We start from the raw sequence: 19,486 nt of genomic DNA on the forward strand, positions 1-19,486 counted from the left end.
AACTGTAATAATAGTCATTGATGCACTCAGATATGAGTTTGTTACACCTAATTTAATGCCACACACTATGGGCCTTATATCTTCACAGGGCTGTCTGAATAAAGTTATTGCTGAAAGTCCAACAGTAACCCTACCAAGAATCAAAGCCTTTATAACAGGATGCGTACCCCAGTATATTTATGTTATTTAAAACCTTGCTTCATCTGAAGCTTTAAAAGATTCCTGGTTGCATTCAGCAAAAAAAAAGGACTGAAGATTGTATAGATTATATAGATACTTGATATAGATACTTGTAGATAATGACTTACTAAACCTAGAAAACTCAGTATCGTTATGATCAGAGAGGAAGTTCCAATCAGTTGTTTGACGTAAGTACTTAAAGTTTAGAAAATATACGAGGCATGTTTTTCGATCGAGAATCCCGCCGACTAAGAAGTGTGTGGTATGATTCGTTTTCTCTGTGCTAAAGGCTTAAAAGCAATTGATATTCATCGTAAAATCAGTGAAGTTTATGGTAAAAACATTATGAGTGAAGGAATGGTGAGGAAATGGGTTTAGGGTGTTCAAAAATGGCCGCACAAACGTTCATGATGAGGAACGAAGTGGGCGACTTACAGTCATTACCATTAATCTCATTCAAAAATTGGACTGTAAAGTGAAAGAAAACAGACGGTTCGCAATGTCGTCCTTAGCTAAATAATTTCCTGGTGTATCAAGAAGTGTTCTCTACGAAATTGTGTCCCAACGTTTTTTTTTTTTGTCCAGTCTGGCAAGCTTCTTTGACGACGGCATACAAAAGCTGGTTCCAAGATACGACAAGCGCCTTAATAATAATAATGGAACTTATGTAGAGAAGTAGAGGAAAGAATGCTCTTTCAGGTTAATAAAGTTTTGTTTGAAAAAATTTACTTGTTGATTTTTTATATCAAGACGGTACTTACTTTAAAAACATGCCTCGTATATCTCAAAGAATACAATTGGTATTACTTTTTGATCTGAAAAACCAGAATTTAAAATAGTACAGTCAGCGAACTCCAGATTAAAAGATTTAGCGATATAGTCTATACTAGTAGAACTAGTTTTATTTAATCTGGTAGGAGAATTAGTATGCCGAAGAAATCGAAAAAATACCGAAGAGATTCTTGGGCAGCACTCACACTAGATGTTTTAGATAGGAAAGAGCAAAGTTGTGTACACATAGTGCTTCACTAGATATAAAATAACATTTATTTAGTATGCTGCTTTTACAAAACAGTTTTGATTAGAAGTTGTGGAAAATTAGCATTATCGATTTTCATTAATTTTTTAGACATGAAAGGCCTTGATGTCTAAATAAATATGAACAAATATTGCAAATTGTTCGGGGTAGCTTGTGGTATTTAAACGGCTTTAGGGGTTAAATCGTTTGATTTAAAAAAATATGTAGTTTTAACGAAAGAGAATTAGCACAAATTGGTTGTTCGCTCCTGCTCCATATCCTTCTAATAACTTCTTTATCTTTGAATTAAGTACGGATGATCCTACGTATAGTAGATAATTCCGATATTCCAGGGGAATGACCCTCACACTTCGATTAGCTTACACGTTTGCCATTGTTTGACAGCAAAGACGATAACTTGGTCATTATATCCCTTATATTCGACGTTTATTGTTTGAACCTGGATGTATTACAAATCGAGACGTTTAAGCCGTGCTGGTAAAGGAGAAGAGATTATGTGACTGCGTTAAAGGAGCAGAGGAAAGAGTTAGCTTCATACATATTGATAAATGATTCAAGCCATTTTTTATATACATATATATTTAAAATATGTATTTTTGTATGTATATAATAATATAATTAATTATAAATTTGCGCTGTTACATATTGTTGAGGTTACGTAGAATAGTATTTTAAGTGGTTGAATTTAGGAATAAAAACACACATTTCCTGATGATATGTATGTTTAATGAAACAACCTTATATGACCTATTACTAGCTTAACTTCCTTTTTTAAGGTTCCAGTATGTAAGAACAGAGAACCAAGATTTACCTAAAGTAGGGATTTATACAAACAAAAATACTGAACCCAATCCTATCAGGTAATACATACCTCTTATTTTAAATAACTAATACTCAAAGTCCAACAACCTTCCTTGCTTAGCGTTATCAGCAGGAAAAGAATCAATCAAACTAAGTCATGTGTCAGGTCAATTATAAACGAGATGCAACCACGAAATTAATAAATATACCTGGACTGCTAATGCGTATGGCCATGATACCTAAAAATGACCACTGCCTGAGGGCCGCCATTTTTATAGTGGTTGTGTCCTTTTGATGTTGGTCAGTCTGAACATTTTTAGTGTTGCTAACAAAAATTAAATTAAATAACGGTAATGAAGGTGACGACGCTGACATTTCACGAACTAAATTTATTTTTTTATTGATATTGTTTTAAAACCATCATTGTGATTCCAAAATCACGCACTAAAATCTCGATACGATCACTCGATATGCCTGATTCTAAATAAGATTGTGAATTGTGAGTATAGCGGATTGCCTAGTTTTTGGCGATTGGTAAACGACACGCTTGGGTATATGGTCTGCATTAGACAATATAGCTTCCTCCTTATTTAAGCATTAAGTGTAAGGATTTAAGAAGGAGAGAGGATTATCGGAATTGAAAGAAATAATTACAGATAATTTAATGCAAATTTAGATACAATAAGGGCCTATCAACACCACGACATCAGCTCACTGACTACAAAGCAGTAAGTCCCCAATTCGTTTCTTAAATACTTTTGGTTGAACTGGAAATCTGAAATTTGATATTTATTAACATATGTCGATACATTATATGAAAAGGATCTTTTGATAATTTCTTAATTATGAAAAATAATTGTTAAAATATGTTTTTTACGCATATTAATATTGTGTACATCTGTTCTATAAACAATTTTATTAGCCAAGTAGAGTGGAGTTTTGTATTTTAAAAGTTTGAAAAAAAAACATACCGAGTGTAAAATTCTTCTCTTCTTCATATTAAGCTAATTTACTTCTTGCATGCTCTTTACCACGTATTCCAAGTAAACATGAGTAACTTTTGAATTCTTTGAATATCTGAAAAGTCCAAACAGAATCCATATATATTATCACAGAAATTTATAGGTAAATGCACTAAGCTTTGAAGATCTATTTAGTTTAGAATTGAAATATTACATCATTAAAATAATGTTCTTTTAGAGGTATTAATGGACATGTCTTTCTTTTTCTATATTAGACACATTACATTGCAGTATACAATTTACGTAAAGAAGGCAAAATAGTGACAATATTGACAGTTATGCTTGTGGAAAATATCATTATTGACTGTTAATTACCAATGCCGGTAGCGCCGCCATTTTTAACCTATGGAACTATATTAACTGTCAAGTGTCAAAACAAGAGGTCCGAGATGGCAAATCGTTTAGGATATGACATCAAAACTCAAGAGTTTAAACAGCTTCATGAAACTTGATTGGCCAAAGCGGACTTTCGGACGGCGGCCATCTTAGGGTGACTTGACATTAGGAAAATTTGACAGTACTGACACTTTTGACGTTGACTTTTTAGTTTTAGGAAGGCATCGCCTCGTGGGTCAAAAAGCAGAAATGATTGGCTTTCTATTTACATAGCATAGAATTTAAATTGGGGTAAGTTTTCTAGGCATAGGGTTTCCTGGTGAAGACAACATGGACTAAACGAATGGAAAAAGCATGGAAGTTAATCGGTCGGTCTTTGTTTTCAAAATGTAATAATTTACCCTTAATTATTCCTTAGTTCACCTTCAGGGTTTGTTCCAATATTTCAAAAAATTTTATTGATTAATATTCTTTTCTCTTAGAAAGTAAAACAGGGCATTCTTACTAATGCTGATCTTGTTATATATTGAGAAGTCATGTATAATGTCCATAAATCCACCATGAGCAAGTTACCTAAATTTAGGTTACTTCTGAAAAAATAAAGAGCATATATTGCTTCTTTAAAGTCTCTTTATAGTGATGGAAAATTTCAGTCTATACAAGAAAATCTTAATGAAGTAACTAAAGAATTCATTAACTCTCAAATACTAAATGCAAATCACCCACCTTCTGGTTGCAGGTGGTCAGTGAATGATGACCCTTTCAATCCTTAAGCGCAGTCCATAGCTTTACAAATATATTTAAGACACTTTTTCCAATTACCATCTCTAAGCGCTCTTTAAGCTATACACTCCAGATATCTTTCAATTCTGGACAAATCAGAGCAATTTTGGAACATCTTAAATTGCTGACCGAGTCTATGAGTGATTTAGATCATTGTTGTGACTTGATGTTTGATAGAACATTTCTAAATTCTAGACTTTTTTAGAAAAAAATATAGTCAACAAATTTCAGGGTTTGAAAGCTTTGAGTAAACACTCCAATCGAGCATACCAAGCTCTTGTATTCATGATTCAAAGTTTTTAAAAAACGTATAAAATGTCAGTATCTTATTTTCTTACACAAAATACAGTTTAGACAGAGATGTTAAAAAACCTTAGAATTAACTGCATTAAAGACTTGTACTCAACTGGGATGAAGGTGTGTGGAACTATTTGTGATCAAGGTAGTACTAATATAGCCACTATAAAAGAGTTAACTATTGAGTACATTGAAAACAAGTCAACTCTATATCACTTTGTTGTTAATGGGCAATTTATTACTATTAAATATAATGTTGTTAAACAACTAGTTGAATACTACATATTCCATTTACATAATATGTATAGTGTCTTTTACTGTTCCATATTTTATTACTTCATTATTGTCCTGTATTCATGTATGGATGACAATCTGTTTTAAGCGAATGGAGTACCCGCAGGTTGTGACATTTAGTAGTTTTCTCAAGCCCGTCTTAGAATTCAAATTTCCCGCGCTTTATTGAACTCAAATTTGCCGGATATGACCATGCTTTCTTTTAAATCTGATTAGTTAGGCGGGTTGCCAATAGTTACGACTTACAAATGTTAAAATTAGTTCGAATTATTGCAACTTCAGTAGAGGGCCAAAATTTCTTCGCGTTAACAAGGCAACCCGCACCTCTCTATATTTGTGTTCTGTGAGTTTAAAAGTATCGATTGATTGGTATGATTTCCTTCTTTGATATAAACGACGCTTTTCTTTATTCTTTTTACTTTATGCTTCAGATTTATCACATATATATGAGATTTATAATTGAAGGGTGGAAAAGCTAGAGAGCCTAAGTGCCAAAAATTTTAGTATTAACATTTTTGCAAAAAACAGACCTATTTACTGGGATGGATGTCCTATAAGCGACCTAAGTCCATATAACCATTGAAAGCGCCAGTAAACACGCATGACATAAACGTAGGACCTATCTCCAGAAAGGCAGGTCGAGCTTGTGGGCCTAAGTGCCAACAGCGGCGCCTGTCGCATTGTTCCTTATTATTTATTTGTCAGTTTACCTTCTGCTTCGAACGTGTTTGCGTTAAATTTTTATTGCCATGGAAGAAGACGTGCAAATGGAGGTTAAAATAAATAAGAAAAATGACAGGAATAAAAGAAGAGTCAGTGGAAAGGAATATCAAACTAAAAGTGGCAGATTGCGGCCTGCAAAATCATTGCCAGCGGAAATGGTAAGTTTATGGTTATGTCGAATTGCTTCCAATAATAATTTAACGCGGAAATATCAATAACGTTTCACGACCAGCATGTTGCTTGGTTAAAAACCACGCCTCTTAACTTTATAGGTAGGTACAACATGGTGTAGATGCTTTTGGTATAAAATGATTGAGCATTTTTGTTTATAAGAGAGTAATTCGCACAAAAACTTTTTAGTTAACTTTAAATGGCTTAATTTTATTGACCAAATTACCAATTCTTTGTATTAGGTACCTACCTAGTTTTGACATCAGTATTGTTTTTGTTGATTTAAATGATCTTAAAATAATTGATTAATACATTTCATTGGATACTTAAGGTTGTTTTTTTGTAGGTAACTTATAAATGCAAGTACAGTTGCCGCGTGCTTTCCTTTGAACAAAGGTTAAAGCTTCACCAAGATTTCTATTCACTTGATGAAAAAAACCAAGGAACCTACCTAATGGGAATCATACAAATAGCCGAAATTCAAAGAAGGCGTCATGGCCACTATGACACGCCAGCTGCGAGTCGAAGGCAATGTTCAGTTTATTACCAGATTCCAGATAAAGCAGGAAAATTACTTCACGTATGTAAAAAAACATTCGCTTTGTCCGACAAGAGAGTACACAATCTTGTTTTAAGAAAGCAAAATGGGGAATACATCTTTAAAGAAAAAAGGGGAGTAAAAAACCTAAAGTTTACTGAAAGGGATGAGTTATCTGTTATAAATCATATAAACTCAATTCCGGCAGAGGAGAGTCATTATGGAAGAAGTCAGTCTTCTAAAAATTACCTTAGTCCGGATCTTAACATCAAACGGGTTTTTCATGCATTCAAAGATAAATATCCAAATTCCGTGGTTACATACAAATATTATAGTCGAATATTTAAGACAAAGTTCCCCAATCTGTCGTTTCATCGACCAAGGACCGACACATGCAAGACGTGCGATTTTTTGGCATGTTCTATTAATTTGAATAACTCCGAAAGTTCTGAGGCCAAAACGAAATTAGCTTTGCATCATAGCAAATACAAAGTTGCTCTTGCAGATATGCATAATGATGTTTTTAATTCAACCTTGCCATCTAGTCAGTTTACTGTCATTTCTATAGACTTACAACAGGTTATGTTCGTTCCAACATTAACCCATAGTGACATGTTTTATAAAAGACAGCTTTCGTGTTATAACTTGGCAGTACACATTAGCAATATTAATAAGGCCTACATGTGTATGTGGCATGAGGCCACAGCTTCCAGAGGTGGTGACGAGATTGCCTCCTGTCTTCTTACAGTACTCAACGAACCTAATACTTTCTGCTACAAGGAACGGTTAATCATCTGGTCAGATAACTGTACTGGCCAGAATAAAAATCGCATGATGCTGTTTTTGCTAATTTGGCTTGTAGCTCATGGCCAATTTAAAGAAATTACTCACAAATTTCTTATCAGTGGACACAGCTTTCTCAGCTGTGAACATTCCTGGAAAAACCTAAAGGAGTAGTAATAAACCAAGATAAAAGGAAAAATTTATTGGAGATGGTACCGTATCTTGGTAAAGAAGAATATAAGGAATTCTACAGATGTCTTCCAAACTAGTTTAATTTGTTCATTTATTTTAAGTTTTGGTTCTTTTCTTTGTATTAATACAGAATGTTATTTTTTAACTAAAATTTTCGAGAAATAAAGTTTTTTAGTTTTGTTCACAATCCGTTATTTAAAATACCCAATAATAATAACACGGTACTTAGGCCCTCCAATTTAAAATCTTCTCAGCACGTCAAAGCTAGGCGACCTAAGTACCACAAATTAAAACACGCTCTCCTGTAAAATTATGTTTTTGGCACTTAGGCTCTCTAGCTTTTCCACCCTTCAATTGTCATAAAATCCAAAATAATTGTTATTTACCCTCTCATATTAAAAGCAAAGGTATTTTATCGTGCGAGTCTCTCCACCAAATGTTTGGTCATTTCAACTGGAATATACCCACTACTCAGCCTCCATTTTGGGCCATTAAGAGAAATTTACCGTTCTAGCTAAAATGCCTTTCCATTTTAAACTGAACGCGCCCTTTCTAAAAGTATTTACAGGCCGATACATGGTATTTTTGCCGGTGTAACCGCGGGGCTTAGAATTTAGGAGAAATTTACTACAGATTGGATTTTCACAGGTACTACAGATTTTTTTAATAAAAATGGAAGCAGTTTTGATTTCTAAACATTTATTTTTTTTCCAGTTATTATATGCCTTAAATAAAGATCATAATTTTTCGGCTTTTTATCGTAATTTTATCATCACTCTTAAATATTTTTATATGTTAATTAGTATCGCGGACTTGCATGAGTATCTTTAAAGTTCTGCCTCAAGGGTTTTACTATATGCTTCTGTTTAAAGAACACTTGGCATTATGCCTAATGCTTGCACTATATTTAATTGGTGGTCTCTGGAGTGTACACCAAAAGATTTGACCCTTTTTGAGAGTCTTGAAACTAACTGAATATATGTTACTGATGCCTGTCATTCGATTGGTGCCAATTTCCTTTATGTTTATTTTGCGCTTAGAACATTGAAAGGCTAGAAGTAGCATGCCGTGGAACTAGACGCCACTAAAAAGCACCCGATTCCCGTCACCATTCGGCTATTTCCGACTGTCCCATTCGGATATTTAAATATTGTGTGAATGGCGGGCAACCAACAAAAGAGCAATGTTTGCTGCTAAAAGCAACGGTCTCTGGCAATAAGAATTAATGTAAATAATAATTAATGGAATAATAATTTAATTAAAATAAAAAATAGCGCCTCCGGAATAATAATAATTATTGATTCTTTAAATAATAAATTAAATATAAATAAAGGATGCAAACAAGAAAATTGAATTATTAATTTTATACATAATACCCTAATGTAAGTATCAAAAAAATGCAGTTTGGTTGAATGATCCAATGAAATGGAAATTGAATTTTTTGTTTTGAATAAATATTTTTAAAAATGTCCTTGGGCGGACATGGATTTATTTGATTTTGGATAATATTTAAAATTACTACAGTTTATTTTTGAGAAAGTGTTATTTAAAAAATTTATTTTTCTACTACCTTATAAGAAAATTTTTATTTCCCTGCATAATTGAATTTTTTTATTTGACTATATCTTGCTTATTTTTTATAAAATTAATTTTTTACTATTGCGGAGGATTGTTGGATGGGGTCAGAAATAAAACAGAAACATGTTTACCTAAATGTCGAACGTATAGATACATACATCTTCCTGATCTACTAATCCTTAACTTATCAACATAACATTGAATCATAAAAATTAAATAAACAAACGCTCGGAAGAATAACAACATTTGTTTCTTGGCTTATTGTTGATTCTAGTTTGCCCACAATAACACCTACAAATTAACCCATGTTAAAAATAATTCTACGCTTCTATTATAAATGTGGTTTAATTATAACTTAAGAAACCTAGACTTAGGTAAGAGGTGTAATGTATAAAAAATTAATTTTATATTGTTTTTTTTTATAAAATTTTTTTTAACGGATTGTAATTTTAACTGTGTCGTGGTTTTTGTTGTTTTAATTTTTGTACACTTAAAGAACATTTATTTTAATAGTGTTTTTTATGTACTTGAAATTACTGTTTTATCTCTGTAATTACTTGAATCTATTTCAGTGTCCTGAGGATGACTGAAGTCGAAACGTCGACATTTAGGTAAACAGGTTTCTGTTTTATTTCTGACCCCACCCAACAACCCTCCGCAATATTGAAGATATTGGGTCACAAACACGAAACTGAAAATTAATTTTTTACATTAAATTGTGCTTATTAATAAGAATGAAAGTAGAAAATGAAGTACTGTAGGAGCAATGTCATTTCCTCACTGTGGATGCTTTTGCTGGATCAAACTTCATCCACTTAAGGAAACTATGCACTTGCTCCATTTTGTTATACAAATAACTATTATTTTTTTAAGTTCTCTATATGTGGACATATCAAAAGGAAAAGCCCAACTTAAACAATAGGGTATTGTATATTTAAAAAAAATAAATAAATGGAAAACAAAATTTATAAAACATTGTACAAAATTTATAGAATATTGTTATAGTATTGTACTTTAATTTTAATCTTAAATATATAAATATTATTAATCTTTCTGAAATAAGTACCTATTTTTTAAATAACTTTATACCAGGTAGAGAGGTAATTTTGGTAAGTGGAAACACAATGGATTAGTTATACTGTTATATAAATGTACCATATATTAAAAGTTTTATTTTATAAATGCTGCAAAGACATGTATATGACTGATTTGAAAAGAAACTTAAATAGCTAAAATATTAATTTACAATTCGCAGTTTCGATTAATACTCATAAGAAGAAACTGCAAGAAACTTATGAGATAGGTAATGTTTTTTGAAATATTTGCCTAAAACTTACATAAAAAATTATAATACACACATACATATATACTTAAACTTATAAAAATATACCTACTCTTATATAAAAAAAATACTGATAAATAGAAAAAAATACACAATTTATTATTTTTATTTACTGCTCCTTCTTTTTCTTTGATGGAAAATAAACTTATTTGTCCATTTTTTGTTTACTTGTATTTGCCTTATTTATTTGTTCCATCATGAATGTCATGCATGTTGTCTCATGCACCTAGACATTTACAGGTATATGTTAATACATCTTATATAATTTTATAAAAAGGTAACTTACTTATCATAAGTTTCATCATTTAAAGATTTTTAAAAGTTTGATACACTTTTAATTTCAATTTCTCTTGTTGATTGCTTGTTCGATCGTTGTACTGCTACTTGTTAATTTTCAGTCGTCTTCTCATTAACAAAAGTTTCAATTTCTAGACTATGGCTAGCTTCAATATTATTGGAAGAACATTCCCCAAAGAGTTCACCTAAAACAGAATCAGAAGCCTGGATGATCAACATGCTACTGGTGATCATCCAGGCCCCTTGTGTGGATACAGTAAAGGACTATATAATGTTACCTGCACCAGCTACACATTAAGTACATGTTTAACAATCTTTCACTAAATAGTACAATGAATATGTGCAGTATGTAATAAATACTTTGCTAGAATTGAAATTGCTACAAATTTACCTCTAAAATCGCTTCGATTGCAACAATATACTTTTTCAATCTTGTCTTCAATTTTTCTTGTGAGAACGAGTGCATAGTTTGGCTTATTTTATGCTCTCTTAACCATTCCTCAAATCTTTCTTCGATGGAAAAATGGTAAGTTGAGGACTCTATTTTGATATCATGACTTACCTGTCAATGAGCTTCAAGTCTTTGATAAGTCTCACAAGAATACTTAATCTCTTTGCATAAGGGACAAGAAATCTGTGACTTTGGGTTATCTGGGAGCTGCTGCTTATGAATAACTTTAATATGTTTGTTCTTAGCTAAAATGGAAGAAAACATTTTACTGCATAAGTGACACATATTTTTGTTGATAGTTTGGTCCTGATTCTGATGGTTTGATAGGGCCGTCCATCTTTACAGCTAAAATCGCTGAATTGGAATTAATACAGCTTTTTAGGTATTATTTTAAAACACTATAAGCAACAATAAAGTCAATATTTCACAAAGAAACAAAGGAAAGTTCAGTATAATCGCAATAATCGTTCAAATTAGTTGGAACTTTTTTACGAAAGTAAACAACCAACAAACGCAAAAAAAGCGGGAACATTCGTGTCGTTATTCTTGTCATTCACGTCAAACGACCGAATTTTTCTCCGAACATACACGATCACCGGCGGGAATCGGGTGCTTTTTAGTGGCGTCTCGTGGAACTATGGGCAGGTTTGTTTGCTTGAAACATCTCTGATGCAATGATGCCAAATGGTTATAGAGAAATGGCAAAAATCACTTTATATTATCATAAAAATTTTATGTTGTTTCCAAAGGCACAAAACAACACTACTGCCCCCTTTAATAAAATATCAAGTTGATGATAAGATACTCTATATCGAAGTCAATATAAGTTAAGTAAATGTAAATAAAGTATGAAGAAACGAGAAAACGGTAATGGCTTCGCAACACCGCTCGATCGCATTGTTGATGCCACGGATACAAACACTCTCTACCAGTGACGCCGTCAACAAATATTCACATGATAAATAATCATTAATTATTACAGAGTTTGAGTATAAGTAATATTACCATTTATGAGCTATTTATGTGTTTTTTCAATGGACTGCATTAGAGGAGGGTCCTAATAAAAAGCATTTTTATGGAAATTAAATATTTTATTAATATTATAGATTTCTTAATAAATCATGTTTTAAGACACAAATTTTTAACATTTTACAAAATTTTATTGTATTGAACAAAACTCAGTTGCTTCAGCGGAAAGAGTTAAAACTACAAGGATGTTCAAATTGTGAAGGAGTTGCAGGGTTTTTATAGGTTTTAAGATTTTTATTATGGGTATTTAGCCTATACAATAGTTTTGAGACATTTAACACTGACCTATATAATACCTAATACCAATCATATCCTATTAATTTATACTAAAATACAAAGCTTACCTAAGAATAAAGACTATGTACAATAGATTAGATTAGATAGTTTATTAGTAGTAATATACAAACAAGAAATTTTACAAGTCAAATAAAATATGTAGTATGTTAGGCTTTTTCGAAAATTATGTTATTATTTCTTAAGTATTTCAATAATGACTTGAGACATCTAATTCGATTTCTTTGGCGCAAATTTGTTTGTTGCAATCTTCGAATTTTAATTTTTTGTTCTTTTTTTTTCTCCATAATTTGACGACTAACTTTAGCTTTTGAAGCGGTGGAATCATCAGTACTTAGGTCCCCAGGACATCATTTTATTTTACCCTGGAATAATGTACATAAAAATATAGTATTACCAAAATTAAACAAAAAAATAAAAAAAGTGTATTATGATATTTTAATTGATCAATAAAATGTATGTTATTATAAAAATCTTTGTAATATTACACATTTGAATAATTGCATTTAATTAAACAAATATAACACAATAAAATACTATATCACTTTTAAATAAGATATATAGAATAAGATAATATATAGCATAAAACTCTTATTTGTACTTTTTCCTTGGCAGAATCAGGAAATGTGTAGCAGTTAAACGAAAACGGCCTGGATGAGAAATAGTAATTATTGACCTAGACCCCATGGTTACTGTAGAACTATTAATCTTAGATGCAGTTAATGTTGATGATAAAATGATAAATGATCATGATGAATATATTTATTCTTAAAATAGATTAATCTTTTTATTTTAAATTTTGCTATAAAATACAACACAAATAAGTTAAATTAACGTTATAATGGTTGTTAAAATTTTCTAAATATTTCTAAAAAATTTCTCCGTTTGAAATTTGTGTCGACCTGACAACAGAGAATCGGCAAATATGTATGTAAAAAAACACACCCCTCTTGCCCCTGTGTACATGTTAGACTCAAACAAAGTTGTTGTTTACTAATTAAGATTTTGCGGGATATTTTGAATGCACAGTTTGGCGAGTATCCTGTAGCCTCTAGTAGTGGAAGCGAGTATTTTTCTTAATTCCAAGAGAGCGAAAGCGAGTCATTATGAGTAGTGCAGGAGCGTCATACACAGCATAACATTCATAGCTCTAGTGAATATGATTCTCATGTCTCCCACTATGTTGAGGAATGCTATTCTTCTAATTTGGTCTATACAGTTTTATTGAAAACTATTGCGACTTGTTCTGCTTGATGACCGTAGTCGACAATAGCGCTGTATGGTTAGCATAGCATATAGCATATGTTGAATTGCTTTTTTATACCGCTGAAGAAAAAGGCTACAAGTGACAAAAATCAATTTAATTTGTTCACACCCACAAAAAGTCAAACAGAAATTAAAATAAATACAAAGAAAGCTACCAATAATAGCCAACCTTGATAAGTTAGGATTTAAGTAATTATAAAAATTATTTTATATTAAGAAGAAAGCAATGTAATAAATCCAGATACACTCACTACTCGTATTTTTAATGTACACTGTCAACTATTAATATAAATTTTTGAACCAATTTTTAAATTTAAATAGGCCCCTTGTGAAGCAGGGCTACATTTCTTACTTGCCTGAAATCCGTAAAGGTGAATTTTGGTCGAAAGTTTGGAATCAAAAAGTGGTCATCCAAGAGTGGCCTTTTTGCGACAGTTTTTGTGATTTGTCTAAAGCTTTCGATTGTTTAAGTCTTGAAATTCTGCTTCGAAAGTTGCACTTTTGTTGTATCAAATTTTGTTGTATTTGTTGCTATAAAATGGAAGATAAAAGAATGATCTATCAAACAGCGTTACTAGATACAGGGTATTCAATTTTAAAAAAAATAGCGCAAAATTGTTAAAATTATCAGTATTTCAGTAACGATTTTAATCACCCTGCATAAAAAAAAGAAAAATTTTGAAAATTCGTAAGATAAAATGAACTTAGCCAAGGACTTTACATAGATTTTTCAAAAAGACAAAAGACGCCGGTGGTAAATACACAAGACGATATAGCTTCTTCCTTATTTAATACGTGCATAATCCTTTTTTAAAAGTATTTGTTTCATTCATAATTACCAATAGTCATACCACTAACTAATAGATCTAATTCGACCCTATTTTCCACAACCTTCTGTTAAAAATAGAGGCAGAGGAAGCAGAGTTACCCTTAAATGGACAGTTCTAGTATGTCAAGTCTTATGCCACAGGAATTAGCGAAACTACTGCAAGTCATTGGGTTCATAAAACAACTGAAATTATTGACAATCACCTTGCTGACCGATTCATTAATTTTCCAAATATAAGAGATGAGAGATAAATTAACATTCATGGAGAGATCCAATTTCCCTGGTGTTATAGGTCCTATTGATTGCACCCATGTTGCCATATTGAAACCAAAAATGAATGGACCTAACAAGTTTTTCTGATTTACCATGAATTCATTTATTATTTCCCAATAGGTAGTGGAGATTTTAAACAATAATTTTTTATTTTAAAGAATTAATATAGGCATATATTTAAATAAAGAAACACGGAGGCGAAAAGAATTAACAAAATAAATGAAAATTCTTAGTGTTTATCAATAGAAAAGACAATTGACGTTTCTATCTGTCAAATATTAGGGAAAAGAACAAATATATACCAAGAAACCTAAATCAAATTGAATAAAACGAGTTTAGTCGACGATTGAAATTTAGAATCACTCTTGTCGTCACGACCGAGTCGTGATCGAATTCCAAGTCGTGATTGTATCGAGATCGAGTCGTGATTTTAGAATCCCAGCCCTTAAGTAAATAAGTTAAAAAGACGCTTTCACTAGCGGCCATTGATACTAATGCTACCTCCACACTCTCGCCGAGACTTTTTGCGAGGGGAGGTAACGGGAACAAGCATCCACACTCTCGGCACTTCAGTACGAATTTAAGATGGACGAAGTAGAAATTGCTTGTGCTTTTGCTATGACTACGTGTGCGTATTATAAGTATTGTCTAACTTATTTTCTAACTAAAGTGAAAGCGGATAATAAAAGTAAAAAAAGAAGATGGTGGATGACGAAAATACATAAAAATGGAACAAGGTAGTAATTTTTAAGTACTACATAAATTAATATGGAACCCATGTATGTACCATACCATACATTGTTGCATATTCTAAAACAGAATACATATAATAATTATGTATTCAAAGTGTTAGTTAAGTACGTGGCCATACTTTAGGGGATGATTCGTGCAGTAATTATATACAGTGCTTTCATTTTAAAACGATCAAATTAGATATGAAATGAAACACGTCAAATTAGATATACAGGGGGACGTTTAATTATGCATTTACTGAAGTTCTGTCAATCATCTCCTCACCTCCAGCTAACCTCACTTTAATATTTCAAATTGGAACCCCCATTGTGTGATACATCATAGTAAGCAGCGTAAAATTCTCTATTCAACGGACCAAAAAAAATAAAATCAGTAAATGTGTAAGCAAATAGTTAGCGAAAATGTCTAGAAATAATGAATATTTTATTTACGCCAAACTTTGGTATGTCAAATGGCTACCCCATAGTGTGATACATTATTTTAAAGGGCATTCATTATGCTACCAATGGTTGTAAAAAAAAATAAAATTGATTGCCCAAGAAGCAATTAAAGTGTAAATCGGTAGTGTAGAAAAACAAATTTAATTAGTTTAACTAATTTATTTTATTAAATGTTCAAAACGCGCGCCGTTATTTGCAAGACAATAAAAAAGCCTATTTTCAAACTCCTTACGAACATTGGCAAGGGTCTGCCCGCTAATTTCTCTGCATTCTTGAAATATTCTATTTTTTAAATTCTCAATACTCTCAGGTGGGGTTTTATAAACTTTGCTTTTTAAGTAGCCCCAAAGAAAAAAATCTAGTGGGGTTAGGTCCGGAGACCGCGCAGGCCATTCGATTGCACCACGTCTGCTAATCCACTTTTCTCGAAAATCTTCATCAAGCCACTCTCGAACTACCAAAGTGTCACTAGGTTTCGAAAAATATTCGATGTCACTAGATTTCGAATATTTATTAGCCAAAATTTCACCATTTATTTCCAAACAAAACACACAACTCAGAGAAGCCATACCGGCTAAAGTACGTCTAGCAGTGACATTAAGATTTTTGACTACTGGCGACAGTTATAAGAGTCTTTGAGCCAAATTATATCGAAAATTATACCTGAAGTGTGCACTGCACTCAACGAAGCCTTAAAGGATGAAATAAAGGTCAGCATTAAATTTGAACTTAACACATTTATTTCTATTTATTTTACAAAAAAAAAAATATCTTTAATGTTCATTGAAATTTTACCATCATCAAGTAAGCATGTTCCAAACTAGTTATGTGACTTGGACTTGCGGAAGACTGGGATATCTGTTGTTGGACACTTTCTTGTTCATAATTATTACATTTTTTTCTGGGAGAATTGTATACTGATTCCCAGAATATATAGATTGGGGGGATAGGGGAGAGGGATAATCAGAACAATGGGAAAAGGATGTTGAAGGGTGAATAGAAATGTATGTTTCTGAGGACGAGGGCAAAGGTTGATTATCGTATGTAGTTTGATTGTAATAGGAAGAATGAGAACGTGATGCCTGTAAACGTTTTATAAACATGCCATCAATTTTTTACATTAACAGCTGCCTTTCTTCGTCGGGAAGCTTTCTTAATTTTTTTGCCAGCATTTTTGCGTAAAGATCACATTCGTCTTCTTCAGGAGGTCTTTTATTCAGCACGTTTTGTAGTGGCGAAAAGGCTTCTTTCATATCGCGCCCAGCCTGCTGTAATTCAGGAGGAACTTGTCCACGTCGGCGAGGAGTTGATCTGGATGCTGAAGAAGATTGACTCGAATTGGGGTTGCCTATATTGTTTGCGCTTGAAGTTGTTTTGCCAATAATTTTAACATTTGATGTTAACGGTTTACTACTTATGTCAGCTACACTTTGCAGTTCTTCGGTTTCAGTATTTTGTTCCTATAAATGATAAAAATAGAATATTTAGACATTTTTAAAGTTAATAAAATACTGCAAAGTAACAAATTAAATTTTAAATAATTTTTTCCTTGCAGATGCCTTCAACTGCAGAAGAATGGATGGCAATGGAAAAGGGATTTAGAAGTTTTTCACACTGCGTCGGTGCAATCGACGGGAAGCACATGCATGAATACCATGCCCAGCTAACAGCGGATCTGAATATTACAACTATAAAAGATTATTTAGCATAGTTCTTTTAGCTTTGGTTGACAGTAACTTTTGCTTGACTTTTGCTGATATTGGAAGTCAAGAAAGGATAAGTGATGGTGGCGTACTTAAGCATAGTTTGTTGTGGGAAAAAATTTGCTCAAACGAACTTAATCTGTCAGAACATTGTCCTTTGCCAGGTTCAAATATAGAAGCACCCTTTATGTTTTTGGGCGACGGAGCATTTGAACTTAGTATTCATGTTATGAAACCGTATCCAGGCACCAAAACGAATATATAACCAAAAATTGTCATCGAGTCGTCTGGTGGTAGAAAATGTTCACTGGAAGTAGATAAAGTATCACTATGACTAACTATGACGTGTGTATTACTACATAACTTTCTGAGAATAAGTAAAACATCAGAACGGTCTTATACCCCTACTGGCACCTTTGATATACTAGATGATGATGGATCCATTATTTAATCTGGTTCATGGAGACAAGGAGTAGATAGTACTTGTGCTATTACACCATTACAGAATATACCCCGCAGATCAACCCAACATGCAACTCAAATAGGAGAAAAGTTTACTTCATATTTTTGTAACACGTAAAATATTTAATTTGGTTTATTGTTTTATGTTGCTAATAAAAATAAACAATTTTTTTAATCTTACCTCAAAATTTTCGGTGTTTATGATGGATTTTCATTGGTACACTCCTCCCAAAAAAGCCTTCATAACTTCAAAAGCAAACCATATAGGCTTATAAATCTAGGTGGCCCCAGCTCCGGATTTAATCGATTTCTTTTTTTTTCTTAAATGGCTTCTAAATGTAGCCATTAAAGAATCTTTTTTTTCTTTAAAACTGGTGTAGAAATATCCAGTTTCACGCTTAATCGAACCCATGCATCATTAATCTTTTTTTTATCCTTGTGGAAATTATGTTTTGGGTCCCATATCACATCTCCCACTTGATATGCTTCCAAAAACTGTACCGTAAATTCGTTAGTCCATTCTGCCATTTTTTTAATAACCACTTCCAAAAAACAAAATAACTATAAAACACTCGCAAAAGTCGTACCAGCTAACTACAGAATTTCAGAACGACGTCAAATACGACGGCAGACGATAGAAACGAGAGTATGTACGCTACGCTCGCCCGTACCGACCTCTCGCCTCATGCTTCCTTTGATCGGCGCCTAAAAAACCGACAAATATATGTCGAGACCAGGCGCGGAAGGCCGAGATGAGGCGAGCGCACATACTACACTCCTCGCTCTCGCTTGACACTCGCCGAGAGTGTGGAGGTAGCATAACAAATTAAAGCCGCATTCAACCATACACGCTTCGATGTGTTCGAGAAAGTGTTCCTTTGGAGACTATTTGCAAAACTGCTGGATGGTCAGACAATCGGATACATTCAATAAATTTTACAATCTTCCGGTATCTAATAACACACAACTTCTGCAAAAGTTGTTTTAAACAATTCTAGAAGCAAATATTTTTAATTTTTGAGAATTTATCCTCTTGTTTTCGTGGTTTAACATTTGCCAATTATTTTGATATGCGATTGTTTCAAGTTTTTAAAACGTATTAAAACGGCAATTTAATTTTTTGTTTTCTTGATTTATTTTTTTGGCTTCAAAATGTTCGAAAATCAGCTGCAACTGGATTGCTTTAAACAACTACGTAGTAACTAATTAAGATAATATACTCGGACTTAAGCTTCATATAGTTACGACTGAACTTCACTTCAGCTAAGTTCCTTTGATCGTCAAATTAGAAAACTAAAGAATCGAAATTGGGCAAAAGTTTTAAATGTCGTACTGTAATGTGGGGCTACTTGCCCGCTCCGATGTAACTTGCACACCACGTGTATTTTTGTTTACTTTTTTTTTAGGTTATGTTATTTTGTATTTTATCGCCGGCTTTCTGTTGATACAGGTAAATAAAGTATAAAAATGATTCGTACGTAGAAAAAAACCCCGGGAGCAAGAAATTACCGGAATTACTCAGAGAACGCCTTGCGCCAAGCGGTAGATGCAGTAAATGCGGGTATGTCGAGGAAATTAGCAGCCGAAACTTTCAAAGTAGAACGGACTAC

At 32.6% G+C, this 19,486-nt stretch overlaps 1 pseudogene; it reads right to left on the bottom strand.

The window, feature by feature from the left end:
* LOC126735688 (uncharacterized) overlaps positions 1–18,288 on the bottom strand; it is a 43,216-nt pseudogene extending 24,928 nt beyond the window's left edge.
* Positions 18,289–19,486: the final 1,198 nt, after the last annotated feature.

This window comes from Anthonomus grandis, chromosome 4 (assembly GCF_022605725.1).
Source record: "Anthonomus grandis grandis chromosome 4, icAntGran1.3, whole genome shotgun sequence".
Lineage (NCBI taxonomy): Eukaryota > Metazoa > Arthropoda > Insecta > Coleoptera > Curculionidae > Anthonomus > Anthonomus grandis.